General features: G+C 47.5%; 1 protein-coding gene across 1 annotated transcript in view; it reads left to right on the top strand.

Annotated features, from left to right (window-relative positions):
* The first annotated feature begins 6,880 nt into the window (after nt 1-6,880).
* Nucleotides 6,881-13,151, top strand: part of JAG1 (jagged canonical Notch ligand 1) — a 73,323-nt gene continuing 67,052 nt past the window's right edge. Inside the window, exons 1-2 of the mRNA XM_085888071.1 lie at nt 6,881-7,158; nt 9,731-9,834. The gene's annotated coding sequence lies outside the window, so the exon portion shown is untranslated. The remainder of the gene's footprint in view (nt 7,159-9,730; nt 9,835-13,151) is intronic.

The following is a 13,151-nucleotide window of genomic DNA, read 5'->3' as shown; positions in this document are numbered from 1 at the left end:
AGTGATGACTCCATCTACACCTCACTGTCCGAAAACATGGACCATCTTCTATCTTCTCATCCAAACTCTCTCTTCCTCTTATGTGGCGACTTCAATTGTAATCACACCAGTTGGCTAGGTGTGGATACCTCTCTGACCTGTCATGGCACCTCAGCAAAAGCTTTCTGCGACTCATTGGGACTGACTCAATCGGTCAACTTCCCGACCCGGATCTCAACCAATGGTACTCCATCTCTTCTGGAACTGATTTTGACAAATTTCCCTGACAATATCTGCTGCTCTTCATCCGCTCCAATCGGTTCTTCTGACCACATCCTTGTCAAAGTAGACATCTCTCTGGCTGTTATCAGAGAACCACCTCACCGCCGTTGAGTCTGGCATTTCACTCAAGCCGACTGGCAGGGTCTCCGAGCAGCCATCAAACTTACAGACTGGTCTCCTATCTCTACTTTCTCCAACATCAACTCATCCTGGGAATTCTTTCAAAGAAACTTGCTCTCCCTCATGCACGTATTTATCCCCTCTCGTGTTCAGTTGTCCTACCCTTCCTCCCGCCCTTGGTTTACTGAAGCTTGTGGCGAGGCAGTTGTCCTGAAACAACTTGCCTTTGCCTCATGGAAAGCAAACCCAACTGAGGGCAATCTCAGTTCCTTCCATAAAGCTCGGGACAAGTGTGTATCTACCCTCAGGAGAGCCAGAAAACAACACCTTTCTCATCTCAAGTCTGAACTCTCAAACCTCTCTCCCTCCTCAAAATCCTGGTGGCGTCTAATCAAATCTGTTTCTGGTGTATGTTCCCCCTCCATCCCTCCCTTACCTCAAATGGCAGCACTACTGATACCGCACGTGAAAAAGCTGAATGCCTAAACTATGTGTTTGCAGCGAAATCTTGTGTCAAAAACCCATCACTTTCTCTACCCACCTTACCCAGTCACACCCAACTGTCCCTGGACTCTGTGTCCTTTTCTCCTGACAAGGTGGAGAGCTTGCTGTCAAACCTCGACTCAGATTCTGCAACCGGTCCAGACGGCATCAGCCCACGTGTCCTCAAAGCCTGCTCTTCTGCTCTTGCTCACCCTCTCTCTGTTCTATTCACCCTCTCATTTGCTCAAGGTCATCTGCCATCTGCTTGGAAATCTGCAAACATCACTGCCCTGCACAAAAAAGGTGCAAAAACAGATCCCTGCAACTACAGACCAATCAGCCTTCTCCCAATCATCAGCAAGGTTATGGAATCCATCATCGCTTCAGACATGAAATCCTTCCTCTTCTCCAATGGCTTGATTTTCGATCATCAATTTGGTTTCAGACCAGGTCACTCTACCCTGGATATGCTACTCCTGCTCTCCCAACAATGGATGGAGATCCTCAATGCCAGACAGGAAATCCGAGCCGTATCCCTGGACATATCACATGCTTTTGACACAGTTTGGCACCCTGCCCTACTCACCAAACTCTCTTCCCATGGTATCCAAGGCCATGTCCACTCGTGGCTCGCAGACTTCCTCTCCTGTTGAAGTCAACGTGTGGCCATAAATGGAGTTCTTTCAATCCTCTTCCTGTCCAGGCTGAAGTTCCTCAAGGTAGCGTTCTGGGCCCTGTTCTTTTTCTGGTTTTCATGAATGATCTCTCCGACTCTCTGGAAAATCCTCTATATCTCTTTGCCGACGACTCCACCCTCTGCCGTACCATCTGTCGTCCCTCAGACCGGCAAGCAGCAGCTTCTTCACTCACTGCAGATCTGGATAAAATCACAAACTGGTCCAACACGTGGAACATGTCTTTCAATCCAGACAAATCTCACACTCTCACTATGTCTCTTCGAAAGGACCGTTTAAAAAACCCCCCCATCCACTTTCTCAACAATCCTCTGGAAGAAGTCTTTTCTTTCAAGCTTCTGGGTCTCACGATCTGCCATGACCTTTCCTGGGAAAGCCAAATTTCGCCTCGCCTCCAAAGCAGTCGCCGACTGGGAATTTTCCGTCGTGCAAAGTCTTTCCTCGGCCCTCCTGAGCTCCTAACCACTTACAAAGCTTTTTGTCCGCAGCCTGATGGAGTATTGCTCTCCCCTCTGGGCTGGTGCTCCTGCCTCCCACCTTTCTCGGCCTCACGCTCTAGAAACCAGGGCATTTCGGATCATCGGCATCTCCCGCAATGAAGCTGAGTCTTTGGGCCTCTCACTCAATCACCGCAGGTTGGTCTGTGGTCTTTCTGTCTTCTTCCGTCTCCTCTCCAGCCTTGCCCCCCCCTGCTCCCTCTGCGATTTGTCCCCACCACATTTCCTCAGGGTGCTCAAGGTCAGCCAACAACCCCCTTCTGGTAAAACTACCAAAATCACGAATCACTGCTCACCTTCACTCTTTCATTCCTCTTTTTCTCGCCTTTGGAATAAACCCTCTCACTCTATTCTTTCCCATTCTTCCCTCCAGGCTTTCGAAACAGCTGTTCACCACCACCTCTTATCTTCCCCCATCCAAATCCTCGATCTTTTCTACCCTCGATAATCCACCCAAACCCACCTCCTTCAAATTCCCTGCTTTCCTTCCTGAAAGTCCCTGCAATGTCCATCTTCTATTCCCCATGTTCCCCATCCCATCCCTCTCCCTTCCACAGATCTCTTAATGTGTCTGTTCCCCACTGTTTTGTCCCTCCCACTCCCACCCCTCTTGTCGCATTCCCCCTTGATATGCGTTGTGTGTTCGCTCTTAAACGAGCCTCGACAAGGTATACAAAAAAAAAGTGTTTCCCAAACGTTGAAATCTTGGGCTTTACCAAAAAAACCCCGACAAATCCCTTTCCAAGTGTGACTAATTTCTGACCCAAGTTTCGTCCCTTAAAAACAAAGTTAGATAATAACGACAGGATTTCCATTTACACACAGAATACGGCACAACCGGCTTGTACAACACAGGGTGACAGCTTCATGATGAAAGTGAAGAGAACACTTGGACAGCATGTGTGATTGTTTAGGTCTTTTTGGAATACCCTGTTTACTGTTGGACCCCGCTATTTGCAGGTTTGCGAGTCGCACACCCCCTATATTCGCAGTTGATATAAAATGTGACCTGCTTCGACATTCGCGAGCCTGTGCTTTGCTTATTCACAGTTTTTTTTTTTTTGGCCTTTTCGCTGGTGTATTCGCAATTTTTTGTTGGTGTATTTGTGTTTTCATGGCCGTGCTCATGTTTTTGTTGTTGATGGTTTATCGTCTTTGTGTGTTTTTGCAGTTTTTTGTTTGGGTATTTGCGGTTTTTCACGGTATTTATGATTTTCACGAATGAATCACGAACTGCCGGGAACCTCTCCCCCTTTTTCCCATTAAATCAATGCCTTAACATTCGTGGATTCGACATTTGTGTCATTTTCCAGGAACATATCCCCGTAAGGAAGACCCTCTTGTGGACAAGCCCCCGCTGCTCCTATAGTTGGCAGTGAGCGCCCCGGAAGCAGCGGGGAAAAGAGAGTGGCATCTATATATGGGAGAATTGTGTGTGCATCCCGTGGGTGAACCTGTGTTTGAACTGGTATGGTTCACCAGAGAACCTGTGTTTGATTCCTGGTATGGGCATGTAATTTTCCCACATATATATATATATATATATATATATATATATATATATATATATATATATATATATATATATATATATATATATATATATGCGAGCCTGGTGTTGGCGCAGTGGTTAGGGCAGCGGCTTGGGATCCAAAAGGTCCTGAGTTCAATCCCTGTTGAGCCACTGAATTAATACACCAGGGGGTTGACTCAGCCTGTCATCCTTCCGAGGTCGGCGAAATGAGTACCAGTGTACTGGGCCGGTGTATACCCCGGTTAAAAATAGGTGTACCAGATCCCTGTGTCGCAAGAGCCAACCAGGGTTGCGTCAGGAAGGGCATCCGGCGTAAAAAAAAATGTGCCAAATCACGATGCGGATCATATGGATGATCCGCTGTGGCGACCTCTAACGGGAGCAGCCGAAAGAAGAAGAAGAAGATATATATATATATATATATATATATATATATATATATATATATATATATATATATATATATATATATATATATATATATATATATATATATATATGCACACACATACACACACACACACACACACACACACACACACACACACACACACACACCTATCTATAATGCCAGCAGTGTGTGTGTGTGTGTCTGTGACCGCTGTTTCTCGACAACCGCTGGTCCGATCTAATTGAAACTTGCCAGATATATTTCTGGGGACCTGAGGATGTGCCTTTTCAAGGTTTGATATTAATCGGACAAGTGCTTCCCAAGTTATGGCCATTTATTTACCAAACCAATGAGAAGACACGTTGTTGCGTGGGCGTGGCCGATGGGGAAGGGAAGCTCAACCGCGTTCCCCATTACGGGTTACAACATACGAACTTCCGGATCCATTACGGGTTACAACGTACGGACTTCCGGATAATGATGACTTTGTGTATTCTAATAATTTCTCGATTTCTTATGCGCATTTATAGATAAACACAATGCCCCAAGTTATGATCGTTTTCATATTAGACGGTGTATTAAGTCCGGTAACATCAGAGTGCTGGTATGCTCCGAACCAGGAAGTAAATTTTTTTTCTCTCTCTTCTATTTTTGTTTTTCATTGCCACGACATTGCGAAAAGGTAAAATACGTTGGCGCTAATTGAATAATTGGGTATTAAAACGAAATTGCGAATAATCATAACTGCGAATAATATTCGAACTTCCGGGCCACGCACGTACGGGCACTCGAGAGCGAAGATACGGCCTGTGTGGTTGTTGTTTGTTGCTCGCGGTTTGAATTTATTTATTTTTTTTTTTATGGGCACGTACTAGTATTTATATATACACACACACATATATTGACATTCTGGAAACATACCCCATAGGGAGAGCATACATGGACGGGTAGGAGACCTGAAGATGTTATTTCAAGAGCATATGTGGAGGTAAACCCTTGCCCCTTGCCCCTTGTCTGAGGATTCGGGGTGACATACGTTGAGGTTAATTTTTTTTCCTCCCAACCCCCGCCCCCCACTCCTTTCAATCTTCCTTTAAATATCCCATAGGTCTGTTCCCCCCTCTGCTTTTCTCAATGTATCAATATTCCCCTTCACCAAACTTCAATTCAACAATCCCTCCTTCACCCCATCAGTCCATTTCAACAATTCCCCCCTCTGCCTTTCTCAATTCCCCAATAATCTCCTTCACCAAACCTCAATTCAACAACTCCTCCTTCACCCCATCAGTCTTACCATCAACCCTGCAGCCGGTCTGTCCGTTCCCTCTGTCCGTCTGTGGTCCTTAATCCTTCAGGCCGATCGGATTACCTTTGCTGCATCGGACTTTATCCCTTCTCACATGCATGTCTGTGGCATGAAATGCAACACTTTTGTCATACATAATAAAGTGCGGCACATCTCGCATGCTTGATGCAGTGGCATACAGTACAGAGGACATTTTGCAAGCTGGGAGGGACTCCAGGGCACCTGCAGTGTCTTTCTTGGAGCAAGCGTGCGGTGAGGGCTTGTTGAATTTCCCTCAGAAACAGCAGCAGTATTCGATGAACTGCATGGTGGACCCACCCACATTGAATGTGGACAAATGAGAGTGAGGCTCAGATGAGATGGGAGAAAGCTATGTCCTGTGAGGAGAAAGGGGTTGGTCCTTGTCCATGTGGGAGAAAACCATGTCCTTTGAGGAGAAAGAGGCATAGAGCTGATCCTCATCCGTGTCCGACAAGCTTGTCCGGAGATCCAGTGAGGAGGAAGAACCCAGGGTGTGTTTGGGGAGAGCCGTCTCAAAGCTTGTCCTGTGAGCAGAACTGTATAAAAAGCCCAGAACGTGGCTTGGATTTTGTGGAGAAGATGTGGAGCTTAAGCAGCTTGAGGGGATGGCGTGCACCAGAAACAGCATTCCTGTGAACTTTCCTCTGGAGGAAATGGAGATCCTTGCCATTGGTATACCGGGGACACCGCAGAGTCAGCGAGGAATTTGCCTGTTTGTTCGAGCTGCTGTCATGGGAGCATGGAACAAAAAGGTGTTCGTGTGTGAGCTGCTTCCCATGGACATATCAGAGACACCAGAGAGGACTTGCCAACGTCTTCTGGCTGGCTCAGAAATGCAGCTGCACATCCCATCGCCACTCCCCTGCCAATTTTCCCCATCCTTTCCCCTCCCCCAGTACATTTGGACTGGCACAGCCCTGTGGGGCTGTGTGAGGTGAGGAAAGGAATTTACCCCACACTCTGTACTTTTCTTTTCTTCTCAGTTCTTCTTGTCTTCTTCTCCCTGGATTGAATGATGGCCATGTGTCTTTTGTGTTAATAACATTGTATAAGAATATGTGTTGTGGTTAAAATCTGCTCTTTGGTACCTTTTGCCTGTAAATACTCGCTTTTAAATGATTGCTTGCTTGTGTGTGAAAATATATAATTATTTGTTGTTATTTCAAATCTGTCTCAGTTGTCCTTTCCTTCATTGGTCCGACACAGTGTACAAGCACAGTTAGATGGGAAGTTGCACCCCACCTGATATCCTCTGTTAGCTGGTGTTGCACCCATCTGTTCCGCTCGGCAGAAGATCACCAAGTGTGGCACCGAAGGCATGGCCTCTAGTTAAGTTGCCGTGCCAGTAGAAAGGTATCGTGGAAACATCGAAGTGTAACCCTGCTAGGCTGGTAGTCCGAGTCAAGTGGGTACGGCTGTGTAATAACTACAGCCCGTTGGACTACAGAGTTATCTGTGGTTGGCGGCCTCAGGTCCGGGTGTTGGGGAGAACCTCGAGTGCTTCCCCTCGTGGCGATCCTCGAACCCCTCGCTGTAACTATTTATATATATATATATATAATTATGGAAATGGCCCTTAATGGGACTACTAAGTATAGGATTAGCTCAGATCCCCCATTAAATTCATGTGTAGATAGGTTGTGTGGTAAAATGGATGTAACATGTGTGTTGGGAGGTGAAAAAGACTTTTTGTGTTTGTGCTGTGGTGGTGAAATGAGGGATCGCTCTTCTTCCTCCCATCCCGGACGAACCCCCGCCCAGTCAGCAGGGTGGTGTGGCCTGGAGAGGAAGTGACATGAAGGGGAGGAGTTATGTTGGCTTCGAAAAGGGGGAGGAGCGAGTGGTTCGAGGTGAGCGAATGTAAGAAAACTGTAAAAGAGAGCAAAGGGTCGAGTGTGTCGAAGCGAGAGAAACGAATGCTTCGTAAAAACGGGCTCGTGTGTCGATGAAGGAACGAGTGAGAGGGAAAGTGAAGACCTCAGGTTGAGGCTCAGTTTTGGCAGTTTGGGAAACTGCAGTCGGTTGAGAGGCTGCTCGTATTTTGGAAGCGAGCGAACGAAGGAGGGACAGTGTGGAATCTGCCGGTACCAAAACAGCAGTCGGCTTTGAGAGGCTGCCGGCACGTGGAGTCGACGATTGAAGGCGCGTGACCCGAGGCCTGTGCTGAGTCGGCCGACGTTATAAACCCCGGAGACGGTGGTGGTGAGGGTGGCGCCTAGGACCGGATGAGAATCCCGCCACCCCAGATCCGCAACAACTGTCGTCAGGAGCGGGATATTTGCACCAGTGGTGCATTTCGTACCCCGGACATTGGCTACGAAAAAAAAAACGGTCCAAATTTGATTTCATTTTATGCTTGAGCGGATCAGAGGAAAAACTTGCAAATTATAAAGAAAATGGTGGCGCGGCTCCATCTCGGCGCGACACGAAGCGGGAGAGGTCTAATTATTGTGCAACGAGTTGCAAGGCACGAAGGAAACGCTCCCGCCCACCGGTTCAGGAGGATTGTGTGCACGGGGGGTCACAACAATTGGCCAACGCAGACTGGGTTCATGAGGATTATGTGCACATGGAATCACAACGATAGGCCGATGCACAGGAACAAATTCAGGAGCTGGAAGAGGACTGAGCCAGCACAGTCGAGGAACTACATGGAGAAATGACGAAAGTAGAATGGTTTTGTGGGTTTTTGCTACAAAAGGCGAGCGAACTGAATAAAAGAAAAGAGGAGCAGCAAATTAGTAACTCTGAGGAGAGGAAGAGCTTGAAGGCAGAATGGAAAAAAAAAAAGCTAAAAAAGGAAAAATGTGAACATAATTTGGAATTGAAACAACTGAAGGAAGAGGTAAGCTCAGGCAAACAGATAAGAGAAAGCCTAGAACGGAAGATAAAAAGAGGAGAGGAACATCTGGAGGAAAGGAAGGAAGAATTGTTGGAAAAGTCAAGACAGTTCGAAGAACTACAGGGAGAAATGAGTAAAGTAGAGTGGAGTACCTATGAGTTGGAACAAGAGAAGAGTGAACTGAACAAAAAAAAAGAGAGGAAGAGGAAATTAGTATCTCCCGGGACAGAGAGAATTTGGAAGAAGAATGGAAAACAAAGCTGGAAAAGGAAAAACGGAAACACGATGTGGAATTGGAACTACTGAAGCGAGAGGTAAGAACAGGCAATCAGGAAAGAGAGCCTGGAAGAGAAGATCAAAAGAGAACAGAAATATCAGGAATACCTCAAAGAATATGGTAAAAAAAAAATGGACGAAATGTGGAGGGAAGCATGTGAAAGTGGTGTGGAGATGAGGAAGACATATGGTAAGAGAATGGACGAGATGAGAGAGGAATTTTTAAAAAAAGCTTCTGAGTTACAAAAACACCAAAAGAAAGAGAGGGAATAATAAAACGAGCTAAGGATGTTAAGTGAGGAAAGAAAGAGAACGAAGAATGAAACGTTAAGGAACCTCACTGGGCAGATCGAACAGCTCGAAGCCAAAGCAAGATTAAAGAATGAGATGCAAGAAAGAGTGGTGAAAGAAAGAACAACGAATGAAGCAGGAAAGGGAAATCAGCCAATTGCAGAAAACAATGAGATTGGAGAATGAGGAACATGAGAGACAGTGGGATAGAAAACAAAAAGAACATGGATTTGAAATTGAACAACTAAAGGAAAAGGCAAGGTTGGAGTACGAGGAGATAGTGAAAGAACAATAAATGAAACAGGAAAGAGAGATCAACCAATTGAAGGAAACGACGAGATTGGAGAAGGAAGAACAAGAGAGACAGTGGGAGAGGAAACAAAAAGAGGGACAAGAACAACTAAAGGAGAAAGCAAGGTTGGAGTACAAGGAGATAGTGAAAGTTCAACGAATGAAGCAGGAAAGGGAAATCAGCCAATTGAAGGAGACGACGAGATTGGAGAAGGAAGAACAAGAGAGACAGTGGGATAGAAAACAAAAAGAACATGGATTTGAAATTGAACAATTGAAGGAAAAGGCAAGGTTGGAGTATGAGGAGATAGTGAAAGAACAACAAATGAAAGAGGAAAAGGAAATCGGCAAAATGAAGGAAACGATGAGATTGGAGAATGAAGAACATGAGAGACTGTGGGATAGAAAACAAAAAGAAAACGAATTTGAGGTTGACCAGCTGAAGGAGAGAGCAAAGTTCGATTATGCGGAGATGGAAAAACTCCAGAGAGATAACGAACAGCTAAAAAGGCTCGGAGAGGAAGAACGACTCAAATAGGAAAGAAAATGGAGCCAGGAAGTGGAACAGCACAATAATATGGGATGTGTGACATCACCACAGGGTGGTGCGGAACTTGATTGACATCACTCGTGGGATGACACCACAATTAGAGCAAACCCTGGTGATTGAGACATTGAGGGAGCATGCGGGGTTGTTGACAAGTGAGATACATTTTGAGCAGGTCCAGCATGTGGAGCTGACAGCCCCAGAGGAGTGTGGTGAACCGATGATGAGCAACCTGCTGGAGAGAAGCGACCGGACAGAGGTGACTCTGGAACGAAGCAGGTACGTGGGTACATGCATACATGGTGCGGACAAGGAGCTTAAGGTAGAAATTCAATTTTACGTTAATGAAGAGACTGCCCGATGGGGTGCACGTGTGCGTGACCCCCTGAATGTGTGTGTGGAGTGCCTGTGAACGAATGCTGTGAGCCCACAGTCCAGAGTACAGCACCGGTATGTGCTGCCAAGGCCGAAGTGTGTGTGGGTATTCACTTGGAGGTCGAGAATGTAGCCCTGGAGTGCGAGGCAGTTAGTCAGTACACAGGCAAGGTTGAATGTGTGGAAGGTCAACACATCACCTTGGAATGTGTGCAGCCTGCTGTGTGTGGGAGTCCTGAGCATGGAATGAGTGGTGACATAGGAGATAGGTTAGAGGTGCAAGGGGAAATAGAAATGCCATCAGGACAGAACTTGAGCCAAGGGACGGAAACCATAATGGACAGCTCCGCGTGGGTTCTTACAGAGTTGGAGGTGCTGCATCCAGGAGCAGTTTTACATTGGATTTTAGAAATCCAATTTGGAAATTGGATTTTAATTTCTCTATCAGCCTCACAGGAACTTTGGACTGGAGTGCAGATGAATGGCAGGCAGCACTGGCGTGTGTCACTTGGTCCTCAGACCTTTCTGAGCACATGAGTGGTTTGGCTCATTCAATGGGGTGTATCTGTCTTCAGGGAGTTATGCAGAAGAGGGGGAGGCCGCCTCCCTGATTGGGGTTTACCCGATTTCCGTGAACCCCGGAGAAGAGGGGGAGGCCATTCCACCGATTGGGGTTTACTTGATTTCCATGAACCCTGGGGAAGAGTGGGAGGTGGTTCCACCTATTGAGGTTTACCTGACGTCCATGAACCCTGGAGAAGAGGGGGAGGTCATTCCACCGATTGGGGTTTGCCTGACTTCCGCGAACCCTGGAGAAACGGAGAGGTTAGATCCACGGCCCCCATTGAGACGTGACCCCTTTGAGCCATGGCGGAAAGGCGGTGGGGTCATGTAATGGGAAATGAGGGATTCGTTCCCTCACTCCCCTTCCAATGAGCCAAAGAAGCAGGCCATATGGGAATGAAGAAAGTTTGATTGGAAATTGTACCGAAAGTGATTGCAAATTGAGGGATGACAGCAGGCATAAGAGTGGCTTGTTTGAGGAAGGATTGAAATGCCTGGTTGGAACCATGCAGAGGTTCATGAGGCTGGTGAAGAGATTTTGATGTCTCGTTTAAATGGTTGGAAATAAACTATTCGGGCAGTATGGAGGAGGCCAATGGATGACGGACGTAGTGACAAATTTATTGGGGTTTGATGAAAAGTGTACCAGTTAAATTTGATGACCAAGTGGGATTTGAGGGACTGGTGTGTTTTTGTTTTCACATAAAAGTGAAAGTTGTTGGATGGTGTTGTGGACTGGGTGTGCGGCACTGTGGAAAGAATGACTAAAGTGTTTGGGTGAATGGTGTGATTGTGCAGATGAGGAGAGTAAGGGCGAACAACGTACCCTGTCGGTAGGAGTCTCTTAACCAGGTTGGTGTAGGTTAGGGGGATTTGGAGGATTTGACATGGATTCTGCTGCTGTTCCATTGTGCAGGTGCACTGCGAGGGGTAGGTGCAGGCCAAGGTATGGGGATACTGGCTGGTAGTGTGACATGGTAAGGGAGGTTGGTGAGTCGGGAAATGGGGCAGCAGGGCTTTGGGGATTCCTGGCAGGTGAAGGCTGATCAGGTCAGAGGTGCGAGGAGAGCACAGTATGGGTGCGAGGAGAGCACAGTATGGGTGCTATGAGAGCACAGTGTAGGTGCTATGAGAGCACAGTGTCGGTGCTATGAGAGCACAGTGTAGGTGCTATGAGAGCAGAGTATGGGGGCTAGAGAGAGCCACCCCTTAGGAGTGCCAGAAGCACGCTCAGGTGAACCCCGCGGTCGCTGGGTGTCCTCCACCCCTGATTGGAAGCAGGTAAAGAGGCCTAGTAGTAGTCACACTCCCCAGCCAGCGAGTTATGCCTGGTACCACCAAATGGAAAAAGACACATGAAGGGCCTTGCCCAGGTTTAATAGAATGGAACAGTGTGCCAGGTCAGGAAAAAAGGGTCATTAGGATCATTCTAGCCATAGCAGGGTTTGTTGCATTGTCTTGAGCTAAAAGTACATGGTTAGGTTCGATGGACTCTCCTCCGCAGCATTCATGTGTGACACCTAGTACGAGTATTGTTAAAGGGACAATTTGTTGGCAAGGGCCAGGCTCGGTCACCCTCTCCAAGTGCCAGAGAGGCCACCAGTATGTCATGAGCACACATCCACGAACATGCCAATCTTACTGTGACACTGATTTTTGGAGTTAAGTGCTTCCCATGTTGTGGGTTAGAGTAAATGGGAAATCTGTGCTGTACGTTAGACAGGGCCATTGCCGTGGGCTGCCACAGATGGAGGCTCGGGAGAGCCTCGGGAGAAAGGTGGGGGTAGTGTTACGGAAATGGCCCTTAATGGGACTACTAAGTATAGGATTAGCTCCGATCCCCCATTGAATTCATGTATAGATAGGTTGTGTGGTAAAGTGGACGTAACGTGTGTCGGGAGGTGTAAAGGACTGTTTTTGTGTTCGTGCTGTGGTGGTGAAATGAGGGATCGCTCTTCCTCCCATCCTGGATGAATCCCCGCCCAGTTGGCTGGGGGTGTGGCCTAGAGAGGAAGTGACGCGAAGGGGAGGAGTTATGTCAGCTTCGAAAAGGGGGAGGAGCGAGTGGTTCGAGGCGAGCGAATGTAAGAAAACTGTAAAAGAGAGAAAAGGGTTGAGTGTGTCGAAGCGAGAGAAACGAATGCTTCATAAAAACGGGCTCGTGTGTCGATGAAGCAACGAGCGAGAGGGAAAGCGAATACCTCAGGTTGAGGCTAAGTTTTGGCAGTTTGGGAAACTGCAGTCGGTTGAGAGGCTGCTCGTGTTTTGGAAGCGAGCGAACGAACGAGGGACAGTGTGGAATCTGCCAGTACCAAAACGGCAGTCGGCTTTGAGAGGCTGCCTGCACGTGGAGTCGATGATCAACTCGTACGGGGAGGTGATCGACAGATTTGGCCTGCATCTGGCCATGGAGCCTCCGTCCGTACTCATCTCACGGCTCGACACGTAGTTGATCCACCTGCGGAGCTCAGCCCCTCGACTTGGGCCTTGTCTTGTGAACGGGCCAAGCCTGGATTTGTGTGCTGGACCGTAAGAGAGATCAGCTGAGGCCCATCGTCGACCCTACGCGAGGTCAGAGCACGCAGAGACCGCGTGCGGTGCGAAAGGGGCAAAGGGAGGACGAGCTCCATTTCGCCACGCGGTGCATTCGAGCTGGA

The sequence above is a fragment of the Eptatretus burgeri genome, chromosome 7 (assembly GCF_056783735.1).
Source record: "Eptatretus burgeri isolate ZD-2024b chromosome 7, Ebu_testis_v1, whole genome shotgun sequence".
Taxonomy (NCBI): Eukaryota; Metazoa; Chordata; class Myxini; order Myxiniformes; family Myxinidae; genus Eptatretus; species Eptatretus burgeri.
This window is presented reverse-complemented; position numbering and strand designations above follow the sequence as displayed.